General features: G+C 38.5%; 1 pseudogene; it reads left to right on the forward strand.

Moving 5' to 3' along the window:
- Positions 1–56: 56 nt before the first annotated feature.
- LOC126633892 (pentatricopeptide repeat-containing protein At1g52620-like) lies at positions 57–17,163 on the forward strand (annotated as a pseudogene).
- Positions 17,164–21,547: the final 4,384 nt, after the last annotated feature.

Genomic DNA, 21,547 nt, shown 5'->3' on the forward strand with positions numbered 1-21,547 from the left:
ATATAGTAGACTATTTGCATGAATTCAAAGACTGGGTTGCTTAGCATTACACTGAAATGCCCGGATTGGACCCCAGTTTAGTAGAGCACATAATGCCTATCAAGGAAGAGTACAAACCTGTGAAACAAGCTCCAAGGCGAATGTCAAAAGAGATCAAGAGGCTAGTGAAGGCAGGATTTATTAGGCCTGCGAAGTATGTTGAGTGGTTGGCCAACATTGTACCTATATTAAAAGTTGTAATTAATGTTGTTAGATGTTGCGTCGACTATAGAAACATTAATGAAGCCAAGCCTAAAGATGAATACCCCATGCCCATGGCTGACTTATCCATTGATGCAGTTGCAAAACACACAGTTTTATCTTTCATGGATGGGAATGATAGTTATAATCAAACAAAAATAGCTAAAGAAGATATACATCAGACAACCTTTAGGTGCCCAGGACATGTAGGGGCATATAAGTATATAGTCATGCCATTCAGGCTCAAAAATGTTGTTGCTACCTATCAGAAAGCAATGAATGCTATTTTTCATTATTTAATTGGGCAAAGCATGGAAGTATATGTTGATGACATTGTGGTGAAGTCTAAAACTGAAAAGCAATACTTAGAAGACCTCAGACAAGCCTTAGTAAGAATACGGACACATAAGTTGAAAATGAATCCTAAGAAATATGTTTTTGGAGTCAGATCGTCAACATTTTAGGATTCCTTGTTCATCAAAGAGGTGTGCAGATAGATGAAAATAAAGCTCAGGCTATAATGGAGTCACCTTCTTTCACCAACAAAGTACAATTACTAAGGATTTTGAGGAAGATTAACTTCTTAAGGAGATCCATTGCTAACTTGGCAGGCAAGATTCAACTGTTGACTTCTTTGTTAAGATTAAAAAATCAAGAAGCGTTCGAATGGGGCCCACAATACCAAGAGGCTTTTGATAAAATAAAGGCTTGCCCAGCCTCTCCACCAGTGCTCATGCCCCCTCAGAGAGGGAAACCTTTAAAGCTTTATATCTCTGCCTCTGAAAAGTCAATAGAAAGCTTGCTGGCCCAAAACAATAAAGGAGGGAAAGAGCAAGCAATATACTACCTCAGTAGGATCCTTACTAAGGTGGAAATAAGATATACCCCAGTTGAGAAGCTATGTTTAGCTTTATACTTCACTGCTTGCAAGTTAAGGCATTACATGTTGCCCTGCCACATCCATATCATTGCCAAGACTGATGTAATCAAGTATATGTTGTCAAAGCCAAAGCTAACTGGAAGAATCAGGAAATGGATTTTAGAACTTTCAGAGTTCAGTTTTCAAGATATGCCTCAAAGAGCAATAAAGAGGCAAGCAATTGCAAACTTCTTGACCGAGCACCAAGAATCACAGGAAGAACTTATCAACATCCCAAGAACTCTGGAAGTGGCTAGTCTTTGGATCCCACCAAGTAAACATCATTCAAGTATGGAGGAATAGATCCAGCAAGAAGTAAAAAGGATAATTAGTGTTTGGATCACTCCTTGGAGTTTATATTTTGATGGATCTTGTACTCAATATGTTGCTGGAGCTAGGATTGTCATCATTGATCCTAAGGGAGTTCAACATTGCTACTCATTCTTTCTAGATTATCAAAATACTACCAACAATTGGATATTGTATGAGGCATTGATCAATGGCTTGGAAATTCTGATAGAGTTAGGGGCAACTGAAGTTGAGGTGTATGGTGACTCTGAGTTGGTTATCAACCATTTGAATGGAGATTATAAGTGCAGCACATAACAATGGTAGGTTATTATTTGGTAGTTACTCAATTATTGAGTTATTGGGGCACTGAAGTTTCAGTCAATCGTATTCCCAGAGAAGCAAATGTAATTGCTAATAAGATGGCACAGTTAGCTTTTGGAGCACAGATCCAAGAAAGAAGATTCAAGATGGAGGTAGAAAGAAGAAATATTCCTTTTATCTTTGAGATGGTGTTTAACCTAAATGTAATGACCAAAGAAATTGAGATAGAAGGCTGGAGAACACCCATCATCCAATACTTGAAAGATCATTCTTTCCCCACAAGTAAGAAGATTAGGCAGCAATTAACTAAGTTTGTCATATAGGATAGAACTCTGCTAAGAAAAACTCCAGATGGACTTTTGTTGAAGTGCTAAGGCCTAGAAGAATCAATGAGGGTGATGGTTGAAGTGCATGAAGGCATTTGTGGTGCACACCAAGCTGGAACCAAGATGAGGTGGTTGTTGAGAAGGTAGGGCTACTTTTGGCCTGACATGGAAAATGATTGTAAGGCTTATGCCCGAGGGTGTGAAGAATGCCAAAGACATGGACCTCTCCAGCATATACCCTAAATACCCTTGAATCCAGTAGTAAAGCCTTGGCCTTTCAGATGATGGGCAATGGACTTCATCGGGAAAATTTACCCAGCTTCTAGTAAAGAGCATACCTTTATAATTGTGGCAACATACTACTTCACTAAATGGGTAGAAGCTTCAGCTGTTAAAACTATCACTTCAGTTGCTATGAAGAAATTCATTACCCATCTTTTTGGCCTCTAGAGAAAAATGCCTCACGATGATACGATGTTGGCACCTTTTCTCTTAGTTAAGTTTTGACCCACCATGCCGGTTTAGATAGGGGTTCAAGTATGACCTCACGATGATACGATGTTGGCCACACTCGTTGCCTACCTTCACCTCATCAAATGTTTTAAATAAACTCCTCCTGAGTATAAGCATGCACTTTGCACTCCCCCATGATAGGGTGAAGGCAGTGTACAAGTCATAAACGATTGGAGCCTACCATGGTGGAAGGCCACGAAAAAGTGTTCAAAGCACTCTTACGCTTTCAACTTAATATTGTATGTTGGTTGAGGGATTTTAAGGTCTCATCAATTTTTATTTATTTAATCATATTCAAATAAATTGTCCTATTATAACTATTAGTCCAAAGTTAATTAAATTAGTAGCATATTATATCCCCACTATTTGTTTTCATAAAACAAATCAATATCAAAACATTTTTCAAAATATTGGAGATATATATAACTACTAATTGTATTCATTATAGTTTAGTAGCGTATGATACTCCCACTATTTGTTTTAAGAAAAACAAATCAATATCAAAAACGAATTTTTCAAATATTGGAAGTAACTACTACTACTACGGTTTTTGTATTCCTTTGAAATTGGACTTTATAGTTATCTTAGGCTCTTGGATGACCATGGACTTATTGGGTTATTGCAACAACGAGCCAACATTGTTGAATAAGAACTCGGGGAGGTTGTGTCAATTTAATTACGTGCTTTTCAATCCAATTAAAACATTTTCATTGAGCCATTAGAAATGAAAGACAATCATTCATTGCTAATTAGGGCGTTGGACCCATTTAATCTTTAATCTCATGTCAAAACCCTCTTTTAATTATGTCTCCTTACCAATAGTTAAAGAAACTCTAGTCTAGCACTAGAGGGAATCAACTAACTAAAAGAGATTAAGAAGTAATAAGAATTACAAACCGATTTGCACAAATTCCTACAAATTACACATACTAAGAGGGAGAGATAGATTAATGTCTAAGGTGACAAGGTCCAATTGAAACAGTAATTAAAACACATTCCCAAGGTTCAAACAATTTGAGTTTAGCACCTTATCTCATAGCTCAATTATCATTTAAGGCATAAGTCCATAGTCATCCATTTTTCTAACTACTTAATCACATTAAATAATCATATGGAATGCAACATAAACAATTAGATTTAGTGCATATGGGCATAATAATATTATGAGTTTAAACAACCAATAAGATTAAAATCAAATATTTTAACTTTTTATATGGATGGGGCCTATTATGCAAATATGAAAAGTTAGGGGTCAAACCGTAAATACTTGAAAGTAAATATCAACTTTTCAAAGATTACAAAATAGCCCCACAAGTGGATAAATCCACTAGGGAGGCCGGCCACTTAATGGGGATGGGAGGTTTCTTACACAACATGCATTAATTCAACATTATGAAGAAAAAATTAAATTTTGCTTGTCACTTGGTTTTGCTTTAAGGACTTTAAGAAAAGGGTGATGGAAATTCACCTAGTCAAGTCTAGGATTGAATTAAATTTTTGGGAAGGCTATGGATGGTAAGTGCATCATCCAAAACCTCAAAACAATGTATGAACACAAAACAAAACCATTTTCACCAAAACCAAAACCATGAACACCAAGAACAAAACCATGAACACAATTTCAAGATTTGTACATTCTTGATGATTTTTCAAACCCAAAAACAAAAATGACAAGAACTCTTCTTTCTAGCTTTAAAAGGATGTTTTGAGTGGTTTACAATAAAACACAAACACAACCCAAAACCACCCCCAAAACCGTGCCCTCCCATTTGGAATAAAAACCCCAAATTTTAGTTCTAAACTCAATCTTCATTCATGCATCCAAAACACTTTTGCATGCATATCTTTTCAACTATTGATTTAGATTTTTCAACCATTGAAAAACAAAAGATAAACATACTTTGAATGAAGCAATAATATGTCATACATAAAATTAAAACCCATATGCATAAAATCCAAAAGGACATATCTTACATAAACCTTTGGCTCTGATACCACTTGAAGGGAAATTTATGAGATTTCATGTGGGATTTCTAGTGACTAGCATGCATATACAATTCAAGATTTATATACGAAAGCAACGGAAGCATGTTATCAAATAATATCAAAGCTCTAGTCATGCAAATCCCCTTCAAGATGCATAGGTTTATGTAAGATGCATCAATAACAAATTTATATATAAGAACAAAGTTTAGGAGTAGTTTTATACCTCTTGATCTAGATCTTAGACCAAGGATGGACCACCTCCAAGACCTTTGCTCCTTGAACTCCTTGAGCCTAGCCTCATTCCTTGCCTCCTCCACTTTGTTTAGAATGAGTGCTCCTAGGTTCTCTTCAAGTTTCCAAAATTGAAAACCTCTAAAGATCCTCACCCACTAGTGTAGTGAGAAGGATGAAGGAATAACCAAAAGGGTGAGAAGATGATTAGTTAAATCACCCCTATGGTGGCCGGCCTTGTGTGAGTTTTTGAGAGAGAGAGATGGTTTCTTCTTTTGTGAAAAACAACTCACAAAACCCTAATAAACTTTTTCACTATAAAGTTCCTTTTATAACACAAAGAAACCTAGCCAACAACTTGACTTCCTATCTCTCCTTTTCACTCTTTATGGCCGGCCCCCTTAGTGTTGTTTGGGCTTTTGGGCTTTCATTTATTTCAAGTCATCCAATGCTTGAATAAAAGCCCAATGGGTTTAGGCCCAATGGACCCAATTAAACCCGAACGTTTCTTTAAGCCCAAAACGATCTTATATCGCTTTTATGATTTCTTTAAACTTTCTAATTAATCACAACACTTAATTAATCCAATTAATTATTTCCATCATCCATTAGTTACTCACTACAAGAGTGTATTGGTGAACAATCGTTTTAGGTTCTAATTAGCAAGGCAGTGAGGTGATTGGCACCAATCCAATTGATTATATTTAATCCAATCACTTAGTGAATTAAAACTTACTTTTAATTCACCTTCTTCTTTGATGACTACATTTAATCATCTAGAAGAACTCACAAGCCATGAGTGACATCTAACCATATATCATGGCTACCCAAGCTAATGTAGAAGTTGTTCGGAGAACCTATTCAGTTGGAATTACAATGCAATTCGATCCTTCTCTAAAACAATACTCTCAATCACATAACTATGGTATGGATATAATATGTCAAACCCCTAATGTGATTATTCCATGTTATATGATTCAATTGAGTCGTATAGGAACGCTTTTCCTTTATTACGCTCGATACTTCGGCCGAAGATTCCCGAATCATATCTTAGAGTATTCATCCTTTCATAACGAGGATTAGAGATTCCTTGTTGAACATTCACTTGCCTTATGACTAAGTGGCTTAACCCCGACTATGCCGTGGACACCTGCGGATGGAGTGACTTTAACATAATCAAAGATCAAGTACTCAACCACAAGACAAAGATAATGCCTCAGGTCAAAGGACTACTTACACTATTCCAACCATTAGAGTTACTTGCTTGACATGTGAGTAGACCTCCATGCAAATACTTTCGTTCGATTGTGTTCAGTGAACTCATTCCCTTAATGAGCACCTACATACTTGTCTTAGTGTCACTACACAAATGGGATGAGACTTTCCATCCTTCTAATTGAAGCGGACATAGTATGTACCGGTCTATGTATTGTCAGTATCCCTCCGACAATCTTATGACCAGGAACCTTTTGGACATGATGGTTATGTGAAGAATGTCTCTGTAGTCTAACATTATTAGATTACTTCTTCAATCGATCCATTGTCCATGGATTCATGATTTAGGACATATATCATTTATATAGATAGTCCTAAATAGTATCTTTGCCATTTGATGTATAAGAGTCATCTATACATCCATTTATTGTCCCGAAAGGTTTCTTCCAAAGATTGACTTTCAGGGCATATTTCCAACACAAGGTCCATGTTGAATGTTTTGACGGCCCAATGCGCCTTGTGCTCCAATTCTACGGGAAGATGGCATGGTTTGCCATAGATGAGCCGAAATGGGGACATGCCAAGGGGTGTTTTATATGCCGTGCGATATGCCCACAACGTATCCTCCAAACGCAAGCTCCAATCCTTTCTTGTTGGCCCAATGGTCTTCTCTAGAATTTGCTTGATTTCCTTATTAGACACCTTGGCTTGCCCATTGGTTTAAGGATGGTATGGTGTAGAAACCTTATGGTTGACATTGTACTTCCTCAATAACGCCGCAATGGTTCGATTGCAAAAGTGAAACCCCACATCACTGATGATTACTCGTGGCATTCCAAACCTTGCAAATAGGTTAGTTCTAATGAAATCTGCAACCACTCGAGAATCATTAGTTCGGGTGGCTTTTGCTTCCACCCATTTCGATACATAATCCACAGCAAGTAAGATATAATGGAAACCATGTGAGGAAGGGAAAAGACCCATAAAATCAATACCCCAAACGTCAAAAATTTCAACATTGAGGATGGAAACCTGCGGCATTTGATCCCTTGCACTTATATTTCATGTTCTTTGGCATTTATCATATGTTAAGCAAAAAATTTTAGCATCCTTAAAGATACTAGGCCAATAGAACCCACATTGTAACACCTTAAGTGCTGTTCTTTGTGTGCCAAAGTGACCACCACATGCATATGTATGACAAAAGCTTAAAATGGAATGAAACTCAGAATCATGCACACATCGACGAATAATCTGATCCGGGCAATATTTCCACAAATATGGATCATCCCACACATAAAATCGTGCATCATTTCTAAGCTTACCACGTTGGTGTCTAGTGAGAGTGCTTGGAATTTGTTTAGACACCAAAAATTTTACCAAATCAGCATACCAAGGTTCACTTACTTTAATGGACATCAATTTGTCATCAGGAAACGTTTCAGCAATGGGTAGAGACTCCTCATTATGCATCATACGGCTTAGGTGGTTAGCCACCACGTTTTCACTTCCCTTTTTGTCTCGAATCTCAATTCCGAACTCTTGGAGAAGTAATATCCATCGAATTAGCCTTGGCTTAGCCTCCTTCTTGCTCAGCTGCATGATCAATGAAAACAATTACTTTAGTACCAATTAAATATGATCAAAATTTATCTAAAGCAAAGACAACGGCAAGAAGTTCTTTTTTCGTTGTGGAATAGTTTAATTGGGCATCATTCAACGTCCGTGAAGCATAGTAGATGGCATGCGGCCTCTTATCCTTCCTTTGTCCTAAAACAGCTCCTAAAGCATAATCGGATGCGTCACATATGAGCTCAAAAGGAAGGCTCCAATCTGGTGGAACAATAATGGGAGCCATGGTCAACAACTCCTTGAGTTGTTTGAAGGATGTCGTGCACTCCTTATTGAAGTCAAACGCCACATGTTTTTTAAGGAGACGACAAAGAGGTTAGGAAACCTTTGAGAAATCTTTGATAAATCCTTGATAGAAACCTGCGAGAACGAGTTAGAAAGAGAAGCCCTAGGTTCTCCAATTGTTCAATGAGTCCAATCATCTTCAGTACATGTTGATGCACTGGAGCTTCCTTGACCATCTTGGTCTTCACAAGTTCACTGACAATGCTAAAGCGACGGTTGCGCGTCCCTTCACCATATAACTCCGTAAGATGGAGTATGATGGAATATGCACTGTCCATGCCCTCGTGCTGTCTCTGCAACTCCTCATTCATGGAAGCCAACAGATAGCACTTGGCTTGTGTATCATCCTCAACGTGTTTGTCATACTTAGCACGTTCATCCTCAGTGGCCTCAGGGCCAAGAGGTATATGAGGTGGAGCCTTGTCTAGTACGTAAACAATCTTCTCTAAGGTTAGGAGAATCTTGACATTACGATACCACGATGGGAAATTGTGCCCCTCTAGGCAATGTTTGTCGAGTATTTTCACGAGTGTGCTTCCAACCATATCTAAATACATAAACAATAAAATAAATTAGTTTGAATGTTGATTAAGTCAAACAATTCGGGTCTTTAAACCGAATGACACCACCCACCATTTTTGGCAAATTCCATATCCCTCAAGATGGAATCCGGGAGATTTCAATGAAAGCTCCTAGCGGGTTATGGGAGGCTCACTATTACCAAGCCTACCTCACGATGATACGATGTTGGCTAGCAAAAATAATAATGAGAGGGTATGACTACCCATTCACAACAACCTCTTGTGATTACCCATCTTATTGGCCTCTAGAGAACAATGCCTCACAATGATATTATGTTGGCACCATTTCTCTTAGTTAAGTTTTGACCCACCATGCCGGTTTAGATAGGGATCCAAGTACGACCTCACGATGATACAATGTTGGCCACACTTGTCGCCTACCTTCACCATATCAAATGTTGAAATAGACTCCTCCTGAGTATAAGCACGCACTTTGCACTCCCCCATGATAGGGTGAAGGCGGTGTACGAGTCATAAACGATTGGAGCCTACCATGGTAGAAGGCCACGAAGAAGTGTTCAAAGCACCTCTCCGCTTTCAACTTAATATTGGATGTTGGTTGAGGGATTTTAAGGTCTCATCATTTTATTTATTTAATCACATTAAAATAAATTGTGTCCTATTATAACTACTAGTCCAAATTTAATGAAATTAGTAGCATATGATATCCCCACTATTCGTTTTCATAAAACAAATCAATATCAAAATATTTTTCAAAATATTGGAGATATATATAACTACTAATTGTACTCATTATTGTTTAGTGGCGTATGATACTCCCACTATTTGTTTTGAGAAAAACAAATCAATATCAAAAACGAATTTTTCAAATATTGGAAGTAACTACTACTACTATGGTTTTTGCATTCCTTTGAAATTGGACTTTATAGTTATCTTAGGCTCTTTGGATGACCATGAATAAGATCTAGGGAAGGTTGTGTCGTTTTAATTACGTGCTTTCAATCCAATTAAAACATTTTTCATTGAGCCATTAGAAATGAAAGACAATCATTCATTGCTAATTAGGGCGTTGGACCCAATTAATCTTTAATCTCATGTGAAAACCCTCTTTTAATCATGTCTCCTTACCAATAGTTAAAGAAACTATAGTCTAGTACTAGAGGGAATCAACTAATTGAACGAGATTAAGAAGTAATAAGAATTACAAACCGATTTGTATAAATTCCTACAAATTACATATACTAAGAGGGAGAGAAAGATTAATGTCTATCATGACAAGGTCCAATTGAAATAGTAATTAAAACACATTCCCAAGGTTCAAACAATTTGAGTTTAGCGCCCTTTCTCATAGCTCAATTATCGTTTAAGGCATAAGTCCATAGTCAACCATTTTCTAACTACTTAATCATATTAAATAATTAATCGGAATGCAACATTTACAATTAGATTTAGTGCATATGGGCATAATTATATGATGAGTTTAAACAACTAACAAAATTAAAATCAAAATATTTTAACTTGTTAGATAGATGGGGCCTAAATGCAAATATGAAAAGTTAAGGGTCAAACCGCAAATACTAGAAAGTATTATCAACTTTTAAAAATTACAAAATAGCCCCACAAGTGGATAATCCACTAGGGTGGCCGGCCATGTTAAGGGGGGATGGGAGGTTTCAAACATCTTGCATTAATTCAAATTAAAGTAGATAAAACCCAAGATATTTCTTGCCACTTGACATGCTTTAAGGACTTTAGTGTAAAAGTGATGGAAATTCTCCTAGTCAAGTCTAGGATTGAATAAATTTTGGGAAGGCTATGGATGGTAAGTTTATCATCCAAAACCATAAAACAATTTATGAACACAAAACAAAACCATTTACACCAAAACAAAACCATGAACACCAAGAACAAAACCATGAAAACAATTTCAAGATTTGTACTTTCTTGGTGATTTTTCAAACCCAAAAACAAAAGTGACAAGATCTAGATTTTCTAGCTTAAAAAAAATGTGTGAGTGATTTACAATAAAACACAAACACAAGCCAAAAAATCCCCCAAAACCGTGCAAACCCTATGGAACAAAAAACCCCAAATTTTGTTCAAAACTCAATCTTCATTCTTGTATCCAAAACACTTTTTGCATACATATCTTTTCAACTCTTGATACACTTTTTTCAACATTTGAAAAACAAAAGATAAACATATTTAGAATGAAGAAATAATATGTCAAACATAAAATTAAAACCCATATGCATAAAATCCAAAAGGACACATCAAATATAAACCTTTGGCTCTGATACCACTTGAAGGGAAATAATAAGATTTATGTGGGATTTCTAGTGACTAGCATGCATATACAATTCAAAATTTATATACATAAGCAACGGAAGCATGTTATCACATAATATCAAAGCTATAGTCATGCAAATCCCCTTCAAGAAGCATAGGTCCATATTTGATGCATCTAAGAAATTATTGAAGAACAAAGTGAAGGTATAGTTTTATACCTCTTGATCTAGACTTGAGACCAAGGATGGACCACCTCCAAGCTCTTTGTTCTTGGAACTCCTTGAGCCTAGCCTCCCTCCTTGCTTCCTCCACCTTGCTAGAGTGAGTGCTCCTTGGTTCTCCTTTAGTCTCCAAGGTTGAAGACCTCTAAAGATCCACACCCACTAGTGTAGTGAGATGGATGGAGGAATAACCAAAAGGTAGAGAAGATGATTAGCTACTTCTCCCTTATGGTGGCCGGCCTTTGAGTGTAGAGAGAGCGATTTTGTTTTTCTTCTTTTGTGAAAAAGAACACTCAAAAACCCTTTTGAAATTTTTCACTAAAAGTTCCTTTTATATCTCAAAGAAATGAGTCAACAACTTGACTCTCTCTCTCTCTCTTCGGCCGGCCCCCTAAGTGTTATTTGGGCTTTGGGCTTTTATCATTTCAAGTCATCATATGCTTGAATAAAAGCCCAATGGGTTTGGGCTTAATGGGCCCAAAGGAACCCGAACTTTTCTTTAAGCCCAAAACGATATTTCATCACTTCTATGATTTCTTTAGACTTTCTAATTAATCATAACACTTAATTAATCCAATTAATTTATTCCATCATCCTTTAGTTTTCTCACCACAAGAGTGTTTCGGTGTACAATCATTTTAGGTTCTAATTAGCAAGGCAGTAAGGTGATTGGCACCAATCCAATTGATTATATTTAATCCAATCACTTAGTGAATTAAAACTTACTTTTAATTCTCCTTCTTCTTCAACGACTACTTATTTAATCATCTAGAAGAACCCACAAGCCATGAGTGACATCTAACCATATATCATGGCTACCCAAGCTAATGTAAAATTTGTTCGGAGAACCTATTCAGTTGGAATTACAATGTAATTCGATCCTTCTTTAAAACAATACTCTCAATCACATTATTAGGGTATGGATATATTATGTCAAACCCCTAATGTGATTATTCCATGTTATATGATTCAATTGAGTCGTATAGGAACGCTTTCCTTTATTACGCTCGATACTTCGGCCGAAGATTCTCGAATCATATCTTAGAGTATTCATCCTCTCATAACGAGGATTAGAGATCCCTTGTTGATCATTCACATGCCTCTAAGAATAAATCACTGACCCCAACAATGCATAGAACACACCCAAGATGAGGTGTGGTCACGTCTCATTATCAAAATGATCAGCAACGTATCCCCAAGACAACTATGATGTCTCAGGTCAAAGGATTACTTACATTATTCCAAGCATTAGAGTTACTTGCTTGATAAGTGAGTAGACCTCCATGCAAGTACTCTCGTTTGATTGTGTTCAATGAACTCATTCCCATAATGAGCACCTAGATACCTGTTTTAGTGTCACTACACAAATGGGATGAGACTTTCCATCCTTCCAATTGAAGGGGACATAGTATGTACTGGTCTATGCATTGTCAGTATCCCTCTGACAATCCTTATGACCAGGAACCTTTTGGACATGATGGTTATGAGAAGAAGGTCTCTGTAGTCTAACATCATTAGATTACTTCTTCCATCGATCCATTATCCATGGATTCACTATTTAGGACATATATCGTTAGTTGAGATAGTCCTAATTAGTATCTTTGCCTTTGGATGTATAAGAGTCATCTATACACACATTCATTGTCCTGAAAGGTTTCTTCCAAAGATTGACTTTCAGGGCATATCTCCAACAACTCTTAGGTAAAAAACAGTTGGAAATAACTTCAATACATGCTGAAAAGTACATTAAGCGAAACATTTACTAAATAAAAGTACAAACAAAGAGACTCGGGTAAGGTCGAACTTCTTGCAACCCCCCCATATTGAGTTTACAGAGGTTGTATGCTAAAAAAGATGGTAGGTAACTAGGTTTTACATGAGAGAATTGATACTACAACAGTAAGGGGAAGTAGCAGAGCTTTTACACTAGACAAAAGATGGTTGTAAACACGAAAATTTTGTAATGAATGAAATGAGAACACATGTACAAAGTATATTTGTATTGATTGAATTTGTAGGGTTTCAATCCTTGTTTACAATTTTTCTCTAATTCAGTCTTCAAATTTGATGTAGATGCGTAGGTCGTTGATCCAAAGGTCACGATGACTTGATCTCGAACGAACGATTGAACTATTGCTTCAAGTTTTGCGCTTGAAACAATGCGTGGATAGTCTTCACCTCTAGGTTTGCATATGACTTGTGGCAAAGGTGATATTGATGTGGGATTTTGTTGATTCAAGGGCCTTGGCGACTTGATCTTGAATCCAACATCGTTACAGGTTTTAAGCTTGCAACTAAGTCTTGAAAGAATAGGCACAAGTGCTTGTTGATTCTTCAAGGGAATGCTTTAGCTTTGGTCGAAAGAAAGCTTCGGCTTTGGTAGTACGTTCTTTGAAGAGAGTTTTGACACCGTATTAGTCTTCAAAGATTTGGCAAAGTTTCTCTTTTTGTGAGAATTTCGGCCCTTCAATGTAGAAATTGTAGACCTTTTGTTTGTCCTAGGACCTTGTATTTATAGGCTTCCAAAGCCATGCCTTTGGGTGGATTTGGTTTTGATTTGAGTCTTGATTCGTCCATGGGAGAATTTAGGCATGTTTTGTGTCTTAATTTTAGCCACTTTCCCTTGCTTGGTCGAAATCTATAGGGCTTTCTTGCCTATTTTGCGAGCAATCTTCAATTCTTGCTTGTTTTGTGAAGATGCTTTAGTTTTCTTTCCGGTTTTGGGAGCAATTTGGGCCCTTTGCCGATTTTAAGGAGATTTCTTCGCCTTTACCACATTTTAGGAATGCTTTTGAGCTTCCTTTGCTTGATTTGTGCCACATGTAATTTATGACTTGTTCATTTGAAATGAGTTATATGCCACATGGAGCTTTGTGATGCATTATTTGTATGCAAAGAAATTTACATGTCTACAATGGCTTTTCTAAGGGAACTATATCTAAAAGGACTAAATATGGACAAGTTTCAACTTTCTGGGTAAAAACTAGTTTGAGAGCAGAGTTCGTATGTTTTTTTATTGGTTGGTTAATTGTCCTTATCTTTGGCGTCTCTTTCTCCTTTTATTCTTGGCCTGACTGTCTTGACTTTATTCTTGGCCGATGGCTCTTGGAAGGTAGTGAGTCATCATCTATTTACTTGTCATGCCACTAGAAAGTGCTTTTTAGCTGATAGTGAGTTGGTCTTTGCCATCTGTCACTTCAATCTTAGGCACATAGTCTATGCCTTGGCTGAAATGGCTTTAATTTGCTTTAGACCTATCGATTGGGTTTCGAGCAAATCCCCATTTTACTATGACACCCTTGGACCCCATTTCATAAGGCCCAATTTTAAATATTAACCCAAACACCCTTCACAAGGCCCTTCACAACCGAAAGCCCACTTCTCCATCTTCTTCCCCACCGCCACCCCACATCAAGAGACTCGTCAATGACACCATCCAAATCCTCAGAACCAACCATCACTGGGAGCAATCTCTCGAAGCCCAATTCTCCCAAACCAAAACGCTTGTTTCGGACGTTGCTCATTTCTTTGACTGGGCTTTCGAGCGACCCTATTGCGGCTCTCCAGATGGGTCTGCGTGTTCTTCGCTTTTGAAGCTTCTGGCAAGGTTTCGAGTGCTTTGGGAGATCGATTTGGTGATGGATAATGTGAAGTTGAAAGAAGTAAAGCCGACCCATGATGCGTTGAGCTTGCTAATTCGAGCTTATGCGGCTCTTGACTTGTATGATTTTGTGGTTAAGGTGTATGTTGTTGTTCCGGGTGTTTTCGCGTAATTCGTTGTTAATTGTTCTTGTGAAGAATAGGAGGGTTGATGTTGCAAACCGAGTGTATGACAAAATGGCTGAGAGATGTGATGGTGAGCATTTGTGCATGGATAACTTTAGTACTTGTATAATGGTGAAGCGGTTGTGTAAGGAAGGGAAGGTTGGGGAAGGTAGGAAGTTGATTGTGGATAGGTGGGGAAAAGTTGTGTACCAAATGTTGTTTTTTACAATACGCTTATTGACGGATATTGCAAAAAAAAGGTGATGTTAAAGGTGCCAATGAGATTTTTAAAGAGTTGAAATCAAAGGGGTTTTTGCCCATGCTGGAAACTTTTGGAGCTATGATAAACGGGTATTGTGAAGAAGGAAAGTTTAAAGCGATTGATCGGCTTTTAATGTTAATGAAGGAGAGAGGCTTGTACATCAATGTTCAAGTGCATAATAATATTGTTGATGCTAGATGTAAGCATGATAGCTTGGTTAAGGAAGTGGAGACAGTAACGAAGATGATTGAGAGTGGTTGTGAGCCAGATATTACAACCTTCCATATTTTGATTCATAATTCATGTACGGGTGGGAAGGTTCAGCAAGCCGAGCAATTTATAAACCATGCGATGGAGAGAGGGTTGGTGCCAAATGAGTTTAGTTATATCAGACAAAGGGAACATAGTAGGGCCTTGGATTTGTTTACTAGGATGACAGAAAGAGGACAAAAACCTGATTTGGTTTCTTATGGAGCTCTCATCCTTGGACTTCTTGTTTCTGGGGAAGTTGATGTTGCAATGACAGTTCGGGACAGAATGATGGAAAATGTAGTAGTCCTTGATTCTCGCATTTACAATGTTTTGATGAGTGGCCTTTGCAAGATGGGAAGGCTTCCTACTGCCAAGTTGCTGCTTGTCAGATGCTTGACCAAAATGTACCAACTGATGCATATGTTTATGCCACTCTGGTGGACGGGTTAATCAGAAATGGTGATCTTGAAGAGGCAAAAAATAATCTTTGGGTTGACGACTGAAAAGGGTCTAAACCCTGGTGTTGTGGAATACAATGCTATGATTAAGGGTCTAAACCCTGGTGTTGTGGAATACAATGCTATGAATAAGGGTTTCTGCAAATTTGGAATGATGATGGATGCACTTTCTTGCTTTGAGAAAATGCAGAAAGTGCATCATCATCCTGGTGAGTTCGCGTATTCTACAATTATTGATGGGTATGTCAAGCAGCATAACTTGGATGCTACTCTAAGTTTCTTTGAACTGATGGTCAAACAGGGATGCAAGCCAAATGTGGTCACGAAAACCTCCTTGATCTATGGGTTTTGCCACAAGGGAGATTCATGCGGAGATGTAAAGACTTTCAAAGAGATGAAATCCTGTGGTTTGGAGCCAAATGTAGTCACATACAGCATACTTATTGGAACTTTTTTGCAAGGAAGGTAACCGTGCAAAAGCCGCCTCCTTTTTTGAACTAATGCTGAAGAACAAGTGCATTCCTAATGATGTCACCTTCCATTATCTGGTAAATGGGTTCACAAACACTGAACCTGGTGCAATTCCGAAGGAAGTTAACGAGTCCCAACAAAATGAAAAATCTATTTGTCTAGGGGTTTTCAGAAGGATGATATCAGATGGATGGTTTCAAAAGGCTGCTGTTTATAATTCCATTATCATTTGCCTGTGCCATCATGGGATGGGTAAAACCGCGATACAGCTGTGTGAAAAGTAGGTTAACAATGGCATCATTCTTGTTTCTTTTTCTTTTGCTGGTCTGCTGCATGGTATTTGATTGGAAGGAAGATCCAAGGAATGGAAGAGTTGAGTATCATTCCTTTTAACTTGAAGCATCAGGAATTCCACACTGCTGTCAAATTGTCGCGTATAATAGATGATTACTTACATCAAGGAAGAGCATCTGAAGCTACACTCATTTTGCAGTCATTGGTTAATGACCCTAAGTCTCAAGACCAAGAAGTGGATCTTAAAGACAAAAAAATAGAGGAAAACCATCATCTTTGTTTTTCTTTGCAAGTGAGTTATCAGTCAGTAGAAGAAGGGTAGCACTACGATGAGAAATCAAGTTTTCATCAGCTGACTTGATAAGTATATCGTAACTTCATAAGAATTGGCTCTCAAGGATCAAATGAGTTTCTGTGCCTCTATGTACAAATCTTTTGGTTGGTGTTCTTAACAGATTGAACATTTAGGATTTGAGATCTGTAGGTTGCTTTTTTGTTTGTTTTCTTATCATAATCTAACGTTAATGTGTTTGTTTATGCAGTTTGCTGCCTCTCAAGTAAAAATAGTTCATATACTTGTAGATCAGTTGTAAACTTGTAATTACGTTGAATGACAGCAATCATACATGTTAGCTGGGTACTGGAGCAAATATGACTGCTTTGAGGTGTTTAAGGGATGTAATTTGTCATTATGTTGTATTTTCTTTCTTTTGCTGTCTTCTTTTAGAAGAGTAATGTATCGTAGTGTTGTAGTGTTAACAGTATGCTCCTCTTTGTCGGTTGCCAGCCAAGGAAGAGATATTGTCAATTATACTGCAGGGTGGTGAATCTGTTGTAAGCTGAAATAAAAAGGAACGAAGTTACCCGGAAAATGTATAAGCCTTGAGTGGTGAATGATTCTTGGGATGAGTCGCGGACTAAGTCGCTCTCTTTAAGACGTTTCGCGGCTCTGCCCAAAGTGTGCAAGCAGTTCACAAACACCACGTCGTCCCCAGGATAAAACAACCCAGAACCTTCTTCTTCTGATAAAGTTCTTCCTTGCACAATGGAAGAACCTTCGAACTCACACCCTCTCAATATGTTGCTTTTCAAAACTATATATATCAGAAAATATATGTATATATTTTTTTCTTCTCTGTTTCATTGTACCCAAGGACTGCTATATATACTAGAGAGAAAAAGACGTTGAGAATTTGAGAGATTAATGAGGGCTTGAAAGTAGGACAAAACGGAAAAACCACAACATAAAGTAATCACATAGAAAAAGGGCAAAACGGTTTGAATATATATAAAGTTCTGATGCTTTTCTATGTATATGGGCTGTTTTACATGTTATATATATATTAGTCAAAACGTTTGAATATTTATTAGCATAAATATTTAGTCAAAACGTAAAGCAAAATCAAAGTGAAAAGGACGAAACAGTTTGAATATGCTTAATAACATGATCATCTTCTCTATATAGAAAAGGAATCCCACGTTTTATATTTAAGAGGAGATAACTCCTTATCTAATTGATAAGGCCAAAATAAATTAGCTGTTATGTGTATAATATTGGTAATTAAGCAAAACATAAATATATTTAAATATTTAAATAAAAACATATTTGTTCCAACAGAATCCGTGAAGGAAGCGATTACATTGGTTAAGTTCTTCATGAGCTTCATGTGACATCAACAACAACAACAACAAAGCCTTTTCCCACTAAGTGGGGTCGGCTATATGAATCCTAGAACGCCATTGCGCTCGGTTTTGTGTCATGTCCTCCGTTAGATCCAAGTACTCAAGTCTTTTCTTAGGGTCTCTTCCAAAGTTTTCCTAGGTCTTCCTCTACCCCTTCGGCCCTGAACCTCTGTCCCGTAGTCACATTTTCGAACCGGAGCGCCAGTAGCCCTTCTTTGCACATGTCCAAACCACTGGAACCGATTTTCTCTCATATTTCCTTCAATTTTGGCTACTCCTACTTTACCTCGGATATCCTCATTCCCAATCTTATCTTTTATCGTGTGCCCATACATCCCACGAAGCATCCTCATCTCCGTTACACCCATTTTGTGTACGTGTTGATGCTTCACCGCCCAACATTTTGTGCCATACAACATCGCTGGCCTTATTGCCGTCCTATAAAATTTTCCCTTGAGCTTCAGTGGCCTACGACGGTCACACAACACGCCGGATGCACTCTTACACTTCATCCATCCAGCTTGTATTCTATGGTTGAGATCTCCATCTAATTCTCCGTTTTCTTGCAAGATAGATCCTAGGTAGCGAAAACGGTCACTTTTTGTGATCTTCGCTAGATTGCTCCGGTCATTAGTGTGGATAAGTATATAAATGGATAGAGATAGGAAAGCAAACACAAGATGTACGTGGTTCACCCAGATTGGCTACGTCCACGGAATAGAGGAGTTCTCATTAATTGTGAAGGGTTTACACAAGTACATAGGTTCAAGCTCTCCTTTAGTGAGTACAAGTGAATGATTTAGTACAAATGACATTAGGAAATATTGTGGGAGAATGATCTCGTAACCACGAAACTTCTAAGTACCGGAGTGTGGTATCGTCTTGACTTGCCTTATTTGTCTCATAGGTAGATGTGGCATCTTCTCTGGAAGTACTCTTCCTCCATCCAGGGGTGGTATCTGTAACTGGTGGAGATGCACAAGGTAATGTATCAATTTCACTTGAAGCTTACTTGTAGTTTCAGGCTTGGTCAAGCGCGATACAAACCATGTAGTAGGAGTCCCCCAAGTCGCCGGGCTAAGGGATCTGCTGAAAGAGGTGATAGACAAGGTAAGCAATCAGAGCTCCGGCTGATTGTTCACATTCTCCCTATCTTGCAGGCAGCATGAAGGATAAAGAGAAGAAAAATGAGAAGAGATGATATGGGATACTTTTGCTTTTGAAGAAGTAACTTTCCACAGGCTTATTCTTGAACCGGGCTGGAGGGTTTTCTGGTTTCCTCCAGAGTATAAGGCCGACTGAAGAATTTGAGGGTCAAAACAAGTCCATCAAATCTAGAGTACGTTCGACCCTGCTGATATGGGATACTTTTGCTTTTGACAGAGTAGTGGATGTATCGGCACGTGTGCTGTTACGCTTGTCTCCACATGCTTCCTTGTATCCTTCTCACTTGCCCTATCTGTTCCTCAGACAGATGCGGTATCTTCCCTGGAAGCATAAGATGTTGAAGATGAGTACTCGAGAGCAATGCCAGGTAAGTAATCAGGTAAGGGGTTCCAGGCAGTCAGTTCCTGGCTGGAAGCTTGATTCCAAGTGCTGACTGATTGCTCTCTTTCTCCTTATCCAGCAGTGGTACTGTTCCTTTACCCTTGTGGGTAATAATATGGTAGCTAGACCTTCAAAATTTATGTGTCTAAACTTTGTTAGTGTTGTTTCTTTGCAATTCTTTTACCCTTCTTGGTCAGAGCAATGTAGCGGGAGCTGCAAGCTTCACGTGTCTCAACTTTGTCAGAGAACTTTGGCAAAGTTATCTGTGGTACCCATGAGTTACTGTTGCGTGTGGGAAGTGGGTGATTGAACAGTACGATTCATGTGCTTTCTACTTCGCCCGAAATCTTCGACAGAATGCCCATAATTTCCGCAAAGCTGAGTGTGCGTGTGACAGGTGCTGACAAGGCTGGAAAAGTAGGTGCCTCTTCGATTTCTGAGATCGGCCCTCGTGGTTTCTTAGCAGCCCAGCTTTTGAGAAAGCAAGCCTCTTCGATTTCTGAGATCGGCCTTTGTGGTCTTTGAGCAGCCCAGCTTTTGAGAAAGCAAACGCCTCTTCGATTTCTGAGATCGACCCTCGTGGTTTCTGAGCAACCCAGCTTTTGAGAAAGCAAACGCCTCTTCGATTTCTGAGCAGGCGGCTCTTCGATTTCTGAAGCTTCGTCGAGTGCAGATTTTTATAGGGGCTGACATTAAGTTCCAAAGCACACTTGAATATCCACCAGTAGAAGCTCCATTCTTGCACTTCTAAGATCTTGATTTGTCCGACCTCTTCTCTCTTCAACACCTTTGAAAATGTCTGGCCCCTCTGACCGTCGTTTTGACTTGAACCTTGTTGAAGAGGCAGCCCCGCCTTCTCCAGACAACATATGGCGCCCATCCTTCGTCTCCCCTACTGGTCCTCTTACCGTTGGGGATTCCGTGATAAAGAATGATATGACCCCTGCGGTAGTGGCCAGGAATCTTCTCACTTCCAAAGATAACAGACTACTTTCCAAACGGTCTGATGAGTTGGCTGTTAAGGATTCTCTGGCTCTCAGTGTTCAGTGTGCAGGTTCTGTGTCTAATATGGCCCAACGCCTATTTGCTCGAACCCGCCAAGTTGAATCATTGGAGGCTGAAGTGATGAGTCTCAAATAGGAGATTAGAGGGCTCAAGCATGAGAATAAACAGTTGCACCGGCTCGCACATGACTATGCTACAAACATGAAGAGGAAGCTTGACTAGATGAAGGAATCTGATGGTCAGGTTTTACTTGATCATCAGAGATTTGTGGGTTTGTTTCAAAGGCATTTATTGCCTTCGTCTTCTGGGGCTGTACCGCGTAATGAAGCTCCAAATGATCAACCTCTGATGCCTCCTCCTTCTAGGGTTTTGTCCAGTACTGAGGCTCCGAATGATCCCCCTCTGGTGCCTTCTCTTTCTGGGGCTCTACCGACTGCTGAGACTTCTCCTAAGCAACCTTTGTGAAGGCTCCCTCTTGTTTGTTTATTTTGACTCAAGTATATGTACATATTTGTGACTTATCGGGGATATCAATAAATAAGCTTTCCTTCATTTCAACGTATTGTGTTAAATACACCAAAGCCTTCTTCGCTAAGTTCTTTGAATTTTCTTTTTTTGAAGCTTGTATGTTGAAGCTTTGTGAGTGGAGCATGTAGGTTGAGGTAGTGTTCCCTTAATTTCCCAAGTGAGGAAAACTTCTCGGTTGGAGACTTGGAAAATCCAAGTCACTGAGTGGGATCGGCTATATGAATCTTAGAACGCCATTGTGTTCTGTCCTGTGTCATGTCCTCCGTTAGA

Source organism: Malus sylvestris, chromosome 9 (genome assembly GCF_916048215.2).
Source record: "Malus sylvestris chromosome 9, drMalSylv7.2, whole genome shotgun sequence".
In the NCBI taxonomy this organism is placed as follows: Eukaryota; Viridiplantae; Streptophyta; class Magnoliopsida; order Rosales; family Rosaceae; genus Malus; species Malus sylvestris.